The sequence below is a fragment of the Lissotriton vulgaris genome, chromosome 7 (genome assembly GCF_964263255.1).
Source record: "Lissotriton vulgaris chromosome 7, aLisVul1.2, whole genome shotgun sequence".
In the NCBI taxonomy this organism is placed as follows: Eukaryota; Metazoa; Chordata; class Amphibia; order Caudata; family Salamandridae; genus Lissotriton; species Lissotriton vulgaris.
The window spans coordinates 1,282,204,438-1,282,220,154 of NC_141695.1; the positions used below are offsets into that span (position 1 = coordinate 1,282,204,438).

At 46.4% G+C, this 15,717-nt stretch overlaps 1 protein-coding gene across 1 annotated transcript in view; it reads right to left on the bottom strand.

The window, feature by feature from the left end:
- The window catches only part of LOC147703415 (phosphatidylserine decarboxylase proenzyme, mitochondrial-like), a 58,164-nt gene extending 58,003 nt beyond the window's left edge, over positions 1-161 (bottom strand). Inside the window, exon 1 of the mRNA XM_086931862.1 lies at positions 25-161. The gene's annotated coding sequence lies outside the window, so the exon portion shown is untranslated. The remainder of the gene's footprint in view (positions 1-24) is intronic.
- Between the last annotated feature and the right edge of the window lie 15,556 nt (positions 162-15,717).

Sequence of the window (15,717 nt, forward strand, 5' to 3'; positions counted from 1 at the left end):
CCTTTCCGCTCTCTCTTCACTCACCTCGCCCGGGCGCCGCTCGCTCGTGACAGCAGCTGATCCAGCAAAGTTGATATGTTTTAAACCTCTCCGGCTGGTTTCATCACTTCCTCCTTCTGAGTCAGAAAACGCGAATCCGCCCCCACCCAGTCCGGGCACCGTCACCGGCCCACCCCCGCGACACCAGACAAAGGGCCTGGGGTAACAGCCTTAAAATAGCCTCCTGCCAAACTGACCCGGAGCCCTGGGAAAAACACATCCCTGTCAAAAAACACGAGCCGGAACCCGGGGAAAAACACATCTCTGTCCAAATACAGGACCCGGAGCCCTGGGAAAAACACATCCCTGTCCAAAAACACGAGCCGGAACCCGGGGAAAAACACATCTCTGTCCAAATACAGGACCCGGAGCCTGGGGAAAAACACATCCCTATACCCCGGTCTGTGGCTCTTGTGTTGGGATATGAGCACTTTATACCCCGGTCTGTGGCTCGTGTGTTAGGATATGAGTAATTTATACCCCGGTCTGTGGCTCGTGTGTTAGAATATGAGCACTTTATACCCCGGTCTGTGGCTCTTGTATTAGGATATGAGCACTTTATATCCCGGGCTGCGGCTCGTGATTTGGGATGCGAATACTTTGTTCCCCTGGTTCTGGCTCGTGCTCCAGGAGAGTACTTCTTTCATCCCCAGGCTTGTGTATCTGGATAAAGTGCTCATATCCTAACACACGAGCCACAGACCGGTGGTATAAAGTGCTCACATCCTAATACACGAGCCACAGACCGGTGTATAAAGTGCTCATATCCTAATACACTAACCACAGACCAGGGTATAAAGTGCTCATATCCCAACACACGAGCCACAGACCGGGTTATAAAGAGCTCATATCCTAATACACAAACCACAGACCAGGGTATAAAGTGCTTATATCCCAAAATACGAGCCACAGACCGGGGTATAAAGTACTCATATCCTAACGCAAGAGCCACAGACCGGGGTATAAAGTGCTCATATCCTAATACACGAGCCACAGACCATGGTATAAAGAGCTGATATCCTAACACACGAGCCACAGACCGGTGGTATAAAGTGCTCATAGCCTAATACAGGAGCCACAGACCGGTGGTATAAAGTGCTCATATCCTAATACATGAGCCACAGACCGGGGTATAAAGTGCTCATATCCTAATACACGAGCCACAGACCAGTGGTATAAAGTGCTCATATCCTAATACATGAGCCACAGACCAGGGTACAAAGTGCTCATATCCTAATACACGAACCATAGACCAGGGTATAAAGTGCTCATATCCCAACACAAGAGCCACAGACCGGTGTATAAAGTGCTCATATTCTAACACACGAGCCACAGACCGGAGTATAAATTACTCATATCCTAACACACGAGCCACAGACCGGGGTATAAAGTGCTCATATCCCAACACAAGAGCCACAGACCGGGGTATAAAGTGCTCATATCCTAACACACGAGCCACAGACCGGTGGTATAAAGTGCTCACATCCTAATACACGGGCCACAGACCGGAGTATAAAGTGCTCATATCCTAATACACTAACCACAGATCAGGGTATAAAGTGCTCATATCCCAACACACGAGCCACTGACCGGGTTATAAAGAGCTCATATCCTAATACACGAACCACAGACCAGGGTATAAAGTGCTTATATCCCAAAATCCGAGCCACAGACCGGGTTATAAAGTACTCATATCCTAACGCAAGAGCCGCAGACCGGGGTATAAAGTGCTCATATCCTAATACACGAGCCACAGACCGGGGTATAAAGAGCTGATATCCTAACACACGAGCCACAGACCGGGGTATAAAGTGCTCATATCCTAATAAACGAACCACAGACCGGGGTATAAAGTGCTCATATCCTAATAAACGAACCACAGACCAGGGTATAAAGTGCTCATATCCCAACACACGAGCCACAGACTGGGGTATAAAGAGCTCATATCCTAATACACGAACCACAGACCAGGGTATAAAGTGCTCATATCCCAAAACACAAGCCACAGACTGGGGTATAAAGTACTCATTTCCTAATATATGAGCCACAGACCGGGGGTATAAATAGCTCATACCCTAATACACGAGCCACAGACCGGGGTATAATGTGTTCATATCCTAATACGCAAACCACAGACCAGGGGATAAAGTGCTCATGTCCCAACAAATGTGCCACAGACCGGGGTATAAAGAGCTCATATCCTAATAGACGAGCCACTGACCGGGGTATAAAGAGCTCATATCCTAATACATGAGCCACATACTGGGGTATAAAGTGCTCATATCCTAATACATGAGCCACATACTGGGGTATAAAGTGCTCATATCCTAATACACGAACCAGAGACCAGGGTATAAAGTGCTCATATCCCAACACAAGAGCCACAGACCGGGGTATAAAGTGCTCATATTCTAACACACGAGCCACAGACCGGGGTATAAATTACTCATATCCTAACACACGAGCCACAGACCGGGGTATAAAGTGCTCATATCCCAACACAAGAGCCACAGACCGGGGTATAAAGTGCTCATATCCTAACACACGAGCCACAGACCGGTGGTATAAAGTGCTCACATCCTAATACACGAGCCACAGACAGGTGTATAAAGTGCTCATATCCTAATACACTAACCACAGACCAGGGTATAAAGTGCTCATATCCCAACACACGAGCCACAGACCGGGTTATAAAGAGCTCATATCCTAATACACAAACCACAGACCAGGGTATAAAGTGCTTATATCCCAAAATACGAGCCACAGACCGGGGTATAAAGTACTCATATCCTAACGCAAGAGCCACAGACCGGGGTATAAAGTGCTCATATCCTAATACACGAGCCACAGACCATGGTATAAAGAGCTGATATCCTAACACACGAGCCACAGACCGGTGGTATAAAGTGCTCATAGCCTAATACAGGAGCCACAGACCGGTGGTATAAAGTGCTCATATCCTAATACATGAGCCACAGACCGGGGTATAAAGTGCTCATATCCTAATACACGAGCCACAGACCAGTGGTATAAAGTGCTCATATCCTAATACATGAGCCACAGACCAGGGTACAAAGTGCTCATATCCTAATACACGAACCATAGACCAGGGTATAAAGTGCTCATATCCCAACACAAGAGCCACAGACCGGTGTATAAAGTGCTCATATTCTAACACACGAGCCACAGACCGGAGTATAAATTACTCATATCCTAACACACGAGCCACAGACCGGGGTATAAAGTGCTCATATCCCAACACAAGAGCCACAGACCGGGGTATAAAGTGCTCATATCCTAACACACGAGCCACAGACCGGTGGTATAAAGTGCTCACATCCTAATACACGGGCCACAGACCGGAGTATAAAGTGCTCATATCCTAATACACTAACCACAGATCAGGGTATAAAGTGCTCATATCCCAACACACGAGCCACTGACCGGGTTATAAAGAGCTCATATCCTAATACACGAACCACAGACCAGGGTATAAAGTGCTTATATCCCAAAATCCGAGCCACAGACCGGGTTATAAAGTACTCATATCCTAACGCAAGAGCCGCAGACCGGGGTATAAAGTGCTCATATCCTAATACACGAGCCACAGACCGGGGTATAAAGAGCTGATATCCTAACACACGAGCCACAGACCGGGGTATAAAGTGCTCATATCCTAATAAACGAACCACAGACCGGGGTATAAAGTGCTCATATCCTAATAAACGAACCACAGACCAGGGTATAAAGTGCTCATATCCCAACACACGAGCCACAGACTGGGGTATAAAGAGCTCATATCCTAATACACGAACCACAGACCAGGGTATAAAGTGCTCATATCCCAAAACACAAGCCACAGACTGGGGTATAAAGTACTCATTTCCTAATATATGAGCCACAGACCGGGGGTATAAATAGCTCATACCCTAATACACGAGCCACAGACCGGGGTATAATGTGTTCATATCCTAATACGCAAACCACAGACCAGGGGATAAAGTGCTCATGTCCCAACAAATGTGCCACAGACCGGGGTATAAAGAGCTCATATCCTAATAGACGAGCCACTGACCGGGGTATAAAGAGCTCATATTCTAATACAGGAGCCACAGAGTTCAATAATTTATGTGGCAAGAAAAAGAAAATAATGCAGCACATTTTCTAATAGTATTATTTAGACATTTTTACACTTCTTAACAGTGTCTGAGCATTGGTTGCACCTCATTAGTACCAGCTTAATATCCAAATACAGCAATATGCAACAGAAAGGTCACTAGTCAATTTTTGCACAGGGGCTTCCACTATGTGGTAGTCCATGCTGCTGCATTTTTTTTGTAACCTTTGAACCCTTTGAGCTACAAGCATTTTTTTCATTAAAATCTAGAGATTGTGTAACATATGGATTATGTGGCAATTGCATAATTATTTGCAGAAACACTGTGGCTGCACAGTCGCATAATTCCAGTGGCCGAGGTATCGCAGACCTCATGCATTTGCACTTGCTAAAAGTAATGTTTGTGGTAATATCAGGGAAATCAACAGTGAAAACCAGCCCGCCAGACTGTACCACAGGCCCACAAACAGCCACAAATACAGCCAAACACTGACCTGATGGACTAGAACTACTGGCATCGCCAGATTGCCCTACCAGCCAGTCCGACCATGCCAACACAACACAGCAGTAAGCCCTTAATTCAGAGTGCTTTCTTAACTATTAAACTGCAGGACATAAAAACTTTGTTTCACTTGTTTGGTTTGAAAGTGCTTTTTCCTCAAAAAGGAATACATGATCAAACATTTTATCTGTTTGATAAATCTGAATGCTTTCTTGGAGGGCCACTTGTTGCACTAATGTAATTGAAAGGCTAGACTGCAGTAGACCTAAGGCACAGCAAACATGTTGCTCAGGGCATCTGTTCACAATGCACTTCCATTAAGTGGCAAATCTACCGTAAACAGGTAAGGAGTAGGTTTACATTCCCCAGTATTTCTGTATTTGAGGTTAGTTGAATAAAAAAAGATGCATCACCTGATCAAAGAAGAACTCCTTCTCTAGCCCCCAGCACTTCCCTTTGCCAGGAGGGTGTGAACTTTCCTCACTGGTGGCCGGCACGGCCCGCGGGTGCGGGGGGTTAGGCGGGTGCGGGGTGTTGGGGGATGCTAGGGACACAATAAAAAAGAAAACAGACTTACTTTCCCACCGGGCTCCGCGTCTCTCTGTTCCTGCACTCGTCTTCCAGGAACAGGAAGCACCCTGCACACAGGCTCCCCTGACCAATCACAACGCTGCAATGCAGCATTGTGATTGGTTTGAGCTCCGAAACAAGGCTCTCTGCCAGGGGCTGTAGGGGTAGGCATGTTCTCCATGCAGGCTGTAATTCCGCCAGCAGTTAGAAAAGGGAAAGTGCGCATGACTGTTTTCGGCAGTCCAAGAGGGCAGACCAAACAGTCATTGCACACGTAGGAGGAGTGTACCCTCCTCTCCTGCTCTTCAGCCCCACCACGACCCCTCACACAATCTGCCTCAGCAGGAGGACACAATAAAATGATAATAACATTACGTTATAATTTTATTTTTTCCTTTCTTTTCTTGCTTGAAGGCAGTGGGGCAACGCTCCTGCGCTTTAGTATTGGAGCAGCCACTGACTCTCCTACTTAGAGGTAGGCTCAGAGTCCTCCCTGCTGTGCCCTGAGCCCAGAATAGGAGGAGACGCATCAGATGCTGTACCTCCTCCGGCTGGTCATTATCATTCCATGGAGAATGACAATGACTGGCCAACAGTTCGTGGTAAATGGGGAGTCTGCCCCAAACCTGAAAAACAACTGCCTACATCTGGCCTCAGGAATTTCTCCTCGGGCACGGCGAATAAATCCTACCCTGGCTGAAGGCAAGTTAGCAGGTCGAAAGAAAGGCTGTCATAGGTAGCGTTTTAACGCTATAATGGGCCTGTCAACAGTGAAAGTACACAGGACCTTTTCTGTCCCCTACACCCTCCCAACACTTCTTCCCCATGCCCCATCCACTCCAAAATCTGGGTGGCTGGATAAATCCCCCACATCTCCCACACTTCCTACGCCAATGCTTGGCGGACGGGTTTCTCTTCACAACGGTGACAGATATCCCATCCGCCAAAATATAAGTCCCATTATTTTCTATGGTATTTATATTACAGACCGGTCTAACAGTTTCCAATGTGTAGGGTCAGCGTTTGCCTTTTTGAGCAGAAGAATTGCGTTTGCCCTCTTCCAATCATCCGGCATGGCACCTGAGTGGAGGGACATGGTAAATAGCTCTTGATAGGTAGGGGCAAGAATATATGAGATGGTCTTCAGGATATGACTTGGCATACAGTCGTTTGGGACATAAAAAGAGAACAGGTTGGACTCTGGGGTCAGGGTCTTGAGACTTAGCAAATCTGACAGCAGACTCAAATGATTCACCCCTACAGAGTTGGACTGAATTTTGAGGATTGTATCCCCAAAGAAATCACTGAGTCGTGAGCATAGTTTCTGGCTTGACTCAAGTGGGCCCGGAGGCATAGTTTTCGGGTTTTTGACGCTGGCGACAATTTTGAAAAATGTCTTCCCTTCATTGTCAGCTTCCTTAATACATTGAGAGTAAAAGGCACTTCAAGCCCCTTTAAGGTTCTGGTGATTAAGTTTAAGAGTCCATTTGTAGCGTGCTTTATATGTTCCCAGATAGTGACAATGCTGAGAGCCCATTTTTTGCAAGCAGCTCTTTCCTGGGCCAAACTCTTGAGCTGAGCTGGCTGCAGTTACTTTCCTAACTGCCATAATTGGGGCTACCTAAGCGTCTGCCTTCCTGAGCCAGGACCTAATGACGACATCACCCTCAATCACTAAATCTGGGGTGTATGGTTTAGATTCGATCAGGGTCCTCCTGAGGTCTGCTGTAGACACCTTGCTCCAACATCTATGTCCATTCCTTGGAAGGAGGTGGCTCTGGTTTTCTTCAGACAATCAAAGTCCCAGGAGAATGAGAGTAAGAAGTGGTATGAGCAAGGCACTTGATGAGGATTATCTCACTGTATTAGTACCTTGGATAAAATGCCGTCAATGGCATGTCCAGCTCTGTGTGTCGGGCCCGTCTTGGCCCAAACTAAATTGAAAGAGGCCAGAGTTTCCACAAAGTGGATGGACAACAGGTCATTTGCCTTATGCAAACGAATATTAAAATCATTAAGAAAGGCGACAGTAGTATAAGTAATACATTTAGGGGCTAATGCTTGGTCCAGGGATGCTATAGATAGAGTTCTGTACTCCAGCAGTGATGCTGAAACCAAGGGCTTCTGCTCCTATGGTTTCATTTAATTTAAACATTTTATATTTGAAGATCTTCTTATATATAATGGCAACTCCTCCCCCTCTCTCCCCCACCCTGTGTGAGTGAACACACACACAGTAGTCAGGGTTGGCGAACTGCAGATCTGGACAGGAGTTCTCGATTATCCAGGTTTCTGTTATAAAAAAGCTCATTCAGACTCGTCTCCTCTAACAAGTTACATATGCCCGATGCATGTTTATGTAGGAAACTGATATCAATCAGGGCGGCCTCGAATTCCTTCTGATTTTTATTTGGGCCTAACATACTTTTGGGCTTCTGGTTCAGGATATGTAGACTGTTTACATTTGACACAAGAAATAAGGCCAACGAAGTCTAACAGAAAAGGACTACAAAAATGTGTCGCCCCCATACCTTTAAGCAGTTTAGGTCTTTTTTTTTTTTTGGCCCTCTGCTGCTAACCCGACATGGTGGCTGGCGCTGGACGCGGTCGGGACGCAGATGAGCTTGCCTTACGCACCAATGGTGCATCAGCTCTGCTGCCATTAATATGTAGCAGGGAAGACTCCTGCTGATTATTCTGGAGCACTAGAGCATGCCTAGCTCAAAATGGCACTGCTCGGTGTCCCGCTACTGCCCCTCCTCCCAGAAACACAGCCCTGTATGCGAAGTGTTCCCCACCCACTGCGTGTCAGATTTCCCACGCGTCCTTTCCAACAATGCGATAATGTTGGAAGCACGTGACTCTTGTTAAAATGGTCGGTGCCCAGTTTAAAAAGAGCAGACAGTTTTAAAAATACTTTTTGTGCAAAATATAAAAGCAAATATGTACAAGCTAGTGTCAGTGCAAATTAGCAGAAATCCTTTAATTTCATTTTAGTTAACAACGTAATTGGAGTTAGCAGCGTAAGTTTGGTGTAAAAGTCAGGAACACTGCAGTCCTATAAGTGCTTGTTGGATGAGAGGTAATACACATACACACACAGTACAGTTTGCACACAATCAGTAAAAAAATGTTAGCAGTAAGCCGTTTCTGGTCTTTTATTTCCAGATGTACTTGATACGCAATTGATGGAACCAGCCAACGCGTTTCGCCCAAACATGGGCTTCTTCAGGGTTGTAATGGCATACAATGTGGGTTTGCCATGTTGGGAAGAAGGAACTGTGTTCTGGCAACATATGCAAGTATTGCTGCGCTCATTCTGTTTTTCAAGCTGAAACCTATGAAGCAACCCAAAGCTTTGACGCCTCCATAAATTTATGATTTACAGCTTCATAAACAGTGGATTCCAGTGAACAGTGGAAATAACTTGTGTTCTTAGATTTATTTTTTTTAAATAACAATATAAAAGCTGTACAAAATGGCTGAGATTCAGTTAGTCACTGACTTTCAAGATTATTTTCTGAGGAATTAATAAACGTCATATATACAAATATATATATATATATCTAGATGAATGTATTCCTTTGTATTAACGTGTTTATAATTATGTTTATAACTATATAAATATTTGTTAGTTCAGCTTAACAAATGTACATATTATTTATGGTTATGGTAATAATATTCTATGTTTAACATGTATATAGGTCACTGCATAAATAAGTCAATTTTTATCATAACTATTTATCTACAATTGCTTTACTATTGAATTACCTAAAATATGTTTTATAAATTAAAAAAAACAAATAAATTAGCTTAAAGTAAACGCAACACTTGAAAGTCTGGGTTTATTAAATACAACTTAAATTTACATATATCACCTTCCTTATACATACATACCTTCCATGTACTTCTGTATCTTTATATTTATTACTTTACTTCTGTTTCAGCATCTCCAATGCACTACCCCATATGTCATCCAATAACTCTCCCAATATATCCTCTATCTCCACTCTCTGACTCATCCCAAACCTCATTCTATTACTCTCTCCAATGCACTACCATATACCTCTTTCAATATCAATATATCCTCTACCTCCACTCTCTCATTCATCCCAAACCCCATTCTACTAGTATGATCCCCAAAAAAAACCTTTCTACTCTCGTCTCTCCTCTACCCCCTTGCAACCTTTCAAACCTCTTTTACTTTTCAGATCTCCCCAAACAAGCCTTTCTAAACCCTTCCCTCTGACTCTTCCTCCTTCACCTCCCCTTTACTCATCTCAAGCCTCCTCCAACTGCTATGAGCCCCACAAACACACTTTCTAGACCCTTTCCTCTTCTATCTCTCCACTATCCTTTTTAACCCGACTAACAGACTCACATGTCCACCAGTCAAATTAATTTTGTATTTCACTTTATTAATTCCCCACTAATGCTGTTTGGGTTCCGGAGTAGCATGCTACGTGATGGAAAGCGCTTCAAGACATCAACAGTGGTAGCCAGCGCTAAATAAATGAAAACCCTTCCCTCTTCTATCCCTCCACTATCCTCTTTCATTCCAAATAACAAACTCACATGTCCACTGCTCAAATTAATTTTATATCTCCCTATACTAATTCACCACTAATTTTTTTTGGGTTCCAGAGTAGCATGCGACTCACCGAAAAGTGCTTTGATGCCTCATCAGGGGTATTAAGCGCTATATAAACACAATTAAAATTACTTCCTACACCCATACTTGGCAGACGGGATACTCGTCACAATGGTGACGAATATCTCGTCCGCCAAAATATAAATCCCATTATTTCCTATAAAATTTGCATTTCAGCGGACGGGATATCCGTCACCGTTGTGAGGAGTTAACCCGTCCGCCAAGAATTAAATCAGGCTCCTAAGCTCCCAATATAGGAGCTATAGTCAAGGGACTTAAGGAGCTATATCTCAAAGCACGAGATAGTGCAGAAATGAAGGACTCATCTTTCAATAGATGAACCAGAGTCTGAGGAGTAAACTATTAGTCTGCCACTACAAGAAGCACAGTGCGGAGATTAAAAATCCATCTCCCAAAACATGAAACGAGCCTGGGGGTATAAAGGGGTCCTCTCCCAGCACATGAACCCAAATCTGGAAAAAAAAGGAATCCTTTCAATATCCGAGCCATAAGGGAATGAAAGATTCAGCTCCCATAACATGAACTAGAGTGGGAGAAATAAAGGATACATCTCCCAGTAGAGAAGCCACAGTCTGCAAAACTAAGGATTGTTATTCAATTTTTATTTATTTATTAATAATATAAAACAATGAGTCAGTCGTTCGTGCCAAGCTGGGGTACAAACTATCAGGATAAAAAGACAACAATGGATATTAAATTGGCTGGTGCCCAGCAGTAATCCTTATTATCAAGAACAACAGGATTCATCAGCAGAGAAGATAGATCAGCGAGCTAGGCGCCTGCTGTTGAGAGCTGCATGCGTCCTGTAGGTCGGAGGTCTGAATCCTCATCATTTCCAGGTCCACCAATTGTGTAATAAAGTAGTAGTCACCACATAAAACATGATCATGTTTCGGTGCGTGTATTACATGCTCTCATCTCTCTACACACAAAACAGAATGAAAAATAAAGCTATCAGGCCCAGGGGCGAAGCTATAAATGGGGCAGCTGGTGCAGTGGCACCGGGGAAAACTGCACCACTAGTATGATTCCCTTTTACTTCCCAGCCAGGTATGAAGGGGACGTTTTCCTGTTTGTATTAGAATCCAGTGCACCCCTGCTACGCTGCTTATGTCCCTATATAAAAAAAACTGTGTGTAGAAATGAAGGATTAATCTCTCACTGCACGAGACAGAGTTTACAGGATTAAGGATTCATCTCAATGTGCACAGACATTTCTGCATTAATAATGAATTGATTTCTCAACTAAAAACATACCCCGGTGCGTGTAGAAACACCAGGGCCTCCAGGCTAGGCATTATATTTACTCTGACTGGGCTCTATTTATGACCCGCAGGTTTAACACTTTTCTCTGCAGCGAGTGCATTAACTGCCTGAGCTAAGTCACCCAGATAGCAATGTATGCAGCATCACTGGCATTGACCCATTGAGCTCTCTCCCTGAGCTCTAACACTGAGGTATCTCTTCAGAAGGTTAGCTCGCTCGGTTATCTTCTGCGACTGTAACTCTGCCAGGTCTCTACAGCGCGTATATCAACCCTATTAGCTATGTAGTTATGCTTCTCACAGGCCGCTTCCTGCTCCTCGGGCTCTCTTCCATGCTGTGCTCGTTGTGTGTTTTTGTGGGGAGGCCGGGTGGCGCTTCATTCGCGAAGCGCATTCTCTGCTGATAACCTCGACCAATCCCCAGCCGGCCCCGCTCTCACCATCAGCTAGAGGCGGGACAAAGTCCACAGGGAGCTGCTGCGTGGAACAATCTCTGGCACCGTGTCTGCGTCTGTCTTGTGTTTACAGGATTTTTATAGCGCCCACTCACAAAAGGTCACGTTTACACACTGCTGCCTCAGTGTCAGCAGAGGGAATACGTGAACATTCCTCTCCTCGGCCATATTCTTTAGTGAGACCAGTTTAGGGTGACCAGAATTTTAAAGCCAAAAACCGGGACATTTCACAAAAATAGAGGAAGGACTACAATTTTACTTCAAGCGATGAGAGCGCTCCTCAGCAGAGAATTACAGAACAGGCAGTAAGAACATACATAAAATGCAGATTGTAAACCCAGTAGCTTGCCTGTTAATTAAATTGCTTTCTTGAAACAACTGCTAACTATCCCTGCTTTGTAAACCATAAAAAACACCTCCCTCCATTTTCAGTCGACCCTCTCCTAAAACGGGGACATGAGCTAAATTTCTTGAAATGTGCTGGGACAGCTGGTTAAAAACAGGGACCGTCCTGGCAAAACGGGGACGCCTGGTCACTCTAGACCAGTTGGAGGCTGGTAAATGGAGTGATTCCATCGCCGTCCACTGAATGCGGGCTGACCGACTCGTCCCCGCAGGGGACCCTCATAAGAGGGCGGCCGCTTTAGTGCCACAGGATGGCACACTGGACAGCCTAGTGTCCGGTGAAGAAGCATTGACTAAGCCAACAGATGGACTTGTTGTAGGCGTAGTGTTCCTTTTGTAGTAACTATAGGGAGGCTATGACATAGCAGCGAAATACCAGGCAATATTCAGCACATTGACTGAGCGAGCTGGGTAGCCCTGCGGATTAGTTGGGCCTGCATAAGCCACACAAATACCTCCTACATTCTGGCCCACGCTGAGACAATTACATAAGTTGTATCACAGCATTGCCAGTTTCGTATACTCGGGCCCATTGGCACTATGGTGATGCGTTATCAATTTGCACACAATTTTGGACCTGCATTAGCCACACATACCTCCTCCAGTCTGGCCCCACTAAGACCATTCAGCTCTGGCTCCACTTCGGGTCTGGCTAATACAATAAAGCTTCTAACTTGTTTAATCTCGTGGGACACAGGTTGGCACGTTAATGGCCATGTAGGCGATTGGTTTGGCTGGTTTTACTTGAAGGGTCCGGATGTGGGCAGGCAAATTCAACAGTCAAAAATTCAACAACAAGGGTTGACAGGCGGTGGAGTGCCCTTGGTTAAGTGGACTGGTAAGCTTTTTCCTAGACAGTATTTATTTAGTGGTTATTCAGGTACTAAAGTAGGGTTTCCTTTTGCAGTATTCACATGCGGGGAAGTACGAGTAAGGAAGTAATAGTTCCCCTAGTTGCGCAACATATATATACATTTGTATAGGGTGCTTGTTAAAAGCTTCCTAGGGTACAACGAGTGCCAGGCAAACGGGGACGACTAGTACAAGAGATAAACATGAGTAGTTACTCAACACAGTGTTAGAAGGGATGTTGCCTAAGCAGAACTCAAACTGGCCTTATATGCATGATGGAGAAGTTTGAGGCCAGGCAGTGGGCTTGTCCAACTAATGTAATATGTTAAAGGTTGTAAGCATGCACAAAGAGATGGATCCTCAAGATCATCCAAGACGGACAAAAAGACCGCCCTATAGCCAGGCTTTTGCGGAAGCTGGGATCAATCGAAAAGAACTGTGAAATTGTCTGGTCAATGGGGCAAATGAATGCACCCTAGAAGAAGACCACAAAGTGCAAATTGGCAACCAGTTGGGGACAGGTGAACTTTAGTGGTCTGAATTCACCCCCGGCTCCCGTGGCATGGAGCTCGGTTGGGGAGGCGAGGCAGCCTGCCCGCAGGAGGTTCATCTGCGCGATGCGTAAATTCATTGAGCAGAGATTTGGCTTTATTAGACATGAGTGCTACACGCCAAATTCACAGGGTGTTTTGAGGACTGTGGGGTACATCTTTCCAGTATAAGCATGGACCTATTTCTTGCTGGATAGGGGAGTTGGCCCTAGAAATCGCAAGTAGGAAATAGTATGGAGGAATGCCGGCCTTGGTGGGGGGCCCTGGCTGCGACGGTCGCCACACCCAGGCAGTCGCGGCTGGTGACATTTGAAAGTGGCGGGGCATGATGACAGCTGTCGCAGCTTGACAGGGCTCTGTGGTATGACCCCCCCCCCTTCCTTCAATGTAGAGCTCGTAACACAGACATCGCACCACCACCCTGGCTCCTTCTGTGGCCCTCCGTCACTCGTGATGTCACCGAATGCACGTCCTTCTCGTACTTTACTCCCACGTCATTCAGGCACTCCTGCAGCAGTGAGTCATGGGTATTGCACTCACGCAACTCTCGGACAGGCAATGCACCCGCAGTGCTGGGGGTGGGGTCGCCGGGGGGTGTTCGTGTAAGACCACATCTCAGATCTTACTGTGTCATCCACACCGTTCCTCTCACTGCCGATAACCTCGCACACTCTCGTACCAGGCTAGTCGCCCTCTCTGCAATGCCACTCACGTGTGGATGGAGCAGGGTGCGCCTCTTGAGCATGGCCACTCAAACACGCGTGCATCTCCACAGAGGTGTACTGCGCGCAGATTACATCTCTGCATGGCCACCCCCAGACCCGGACGCGAACCCCCACTTCTCGTCTTGGATTCCTCGTGGTTGCCAAACACTTATCAGAGAGTCTGCACGCCAGGCAATGTCTAACCCTCTGCATAACGCCCTAATCCACACCTGGCCACCGACACCTCTCTCTCTCCACAGACTGTTGAAGGGACACGGAGGGAAAGTGAGCATCAAAGGGCACTAGGGCAGGAAACGGAGAGGGGCCTCCCGCTTCATGTGAAAAGGTCGGAATACATTACAATCCATAATAAAACAGTCATAAGTCAAATAGTCAATAAACTTAACTACTTACCTTAACTTTCCGGCTTCCCGCCTTCAACTCAGCTCCGACCCCCGCCGCCGTCCTGTTCTTGAATTCGTCATCAGACTCGTCATGCAGGAAGCCAGGCAGCCTCCCTCCCCTCCGGCTCCACCACAGCACAGCGCTGTGATTGGTTCGGCCGGCTGCCCCAACACCACGTGATTTCTCTGTATGCTGCAGCATACAGAGAACAGGGAGAGTGGGAGGGGTTACCCGAGGGCAGGGGGGAGTGGCTTTCTCCGCTGTTATGAATACAGTTAATACTGTCTGTTTGGACAGCCTCTCAGGCTGCCAAACAGACAGTATTAACGACAGTGGGGAAAACCACTCCCCCCTGCCCTCGAGTAACCCCTCCCACTGTCTCGAGCAGGAACTTCTGCTTTCTCGCCTTCGAGAAGGCAGAAACAAATGGTAGTTATCTACTATTTGTTTTTGCCTTCTCGCACGGCAAGAAAGCAGTGGGGCGGCGCCCAAACGCCCCCATGGAGGATCCGCCTCTGCACCCAGGGCTGTTGCGGAGTTACAAGTCAATCTAGAGGTGGAAAGGTACTCAGCGGTACCCTCTCCAGGAGCACAAAGGGTGCTGAGGCCTACTATCCCCAGGAAGTCTGTGCGGTGGACCCTGGGGTGCGATGACACCCCGTCTGTCCTACGGGCGGTTGGAAACCTGTACAACCAGGGTCCCTTGAACGCTCTGCCCCTCGTAGGGGGGCATGAGTAAGAGGGTGAACCAACGGTTCACCGGAAGTAGGAGGGGCTATCCCTTCACCACAACCGCTAAGCACCGATTGGCTAAGGCCACAATGCAAGTTGGCCCATCAGGTGGTAGCACCTCGATGAGTGGCTTGCCTTTGGATCGCCTGTAAGATAACCCACCATGTTGGCATATTTTGTATGCTAATAAACTTGCAGCAATTTTTCTCACTTAAAAGTTGTCTTGTCTGCTTATTCATGTACATGTATGTTGCTGCGGGAGGGCTGGTTAATTTGGCCGATATTGGCAATATGCGGGCTAACCGTCTAATCGCCGCAGGGGACCCTCATAAGAGGGCAGCCCCTTTAGTGCTATAGGATGCCCCCTGGACAGCCTATTGTCCGGTGACCCCTTCGGGCTACCGTGCGTCACTTCCGGCCGAGGTGGGGGAAGGGGAGAGGTATATAT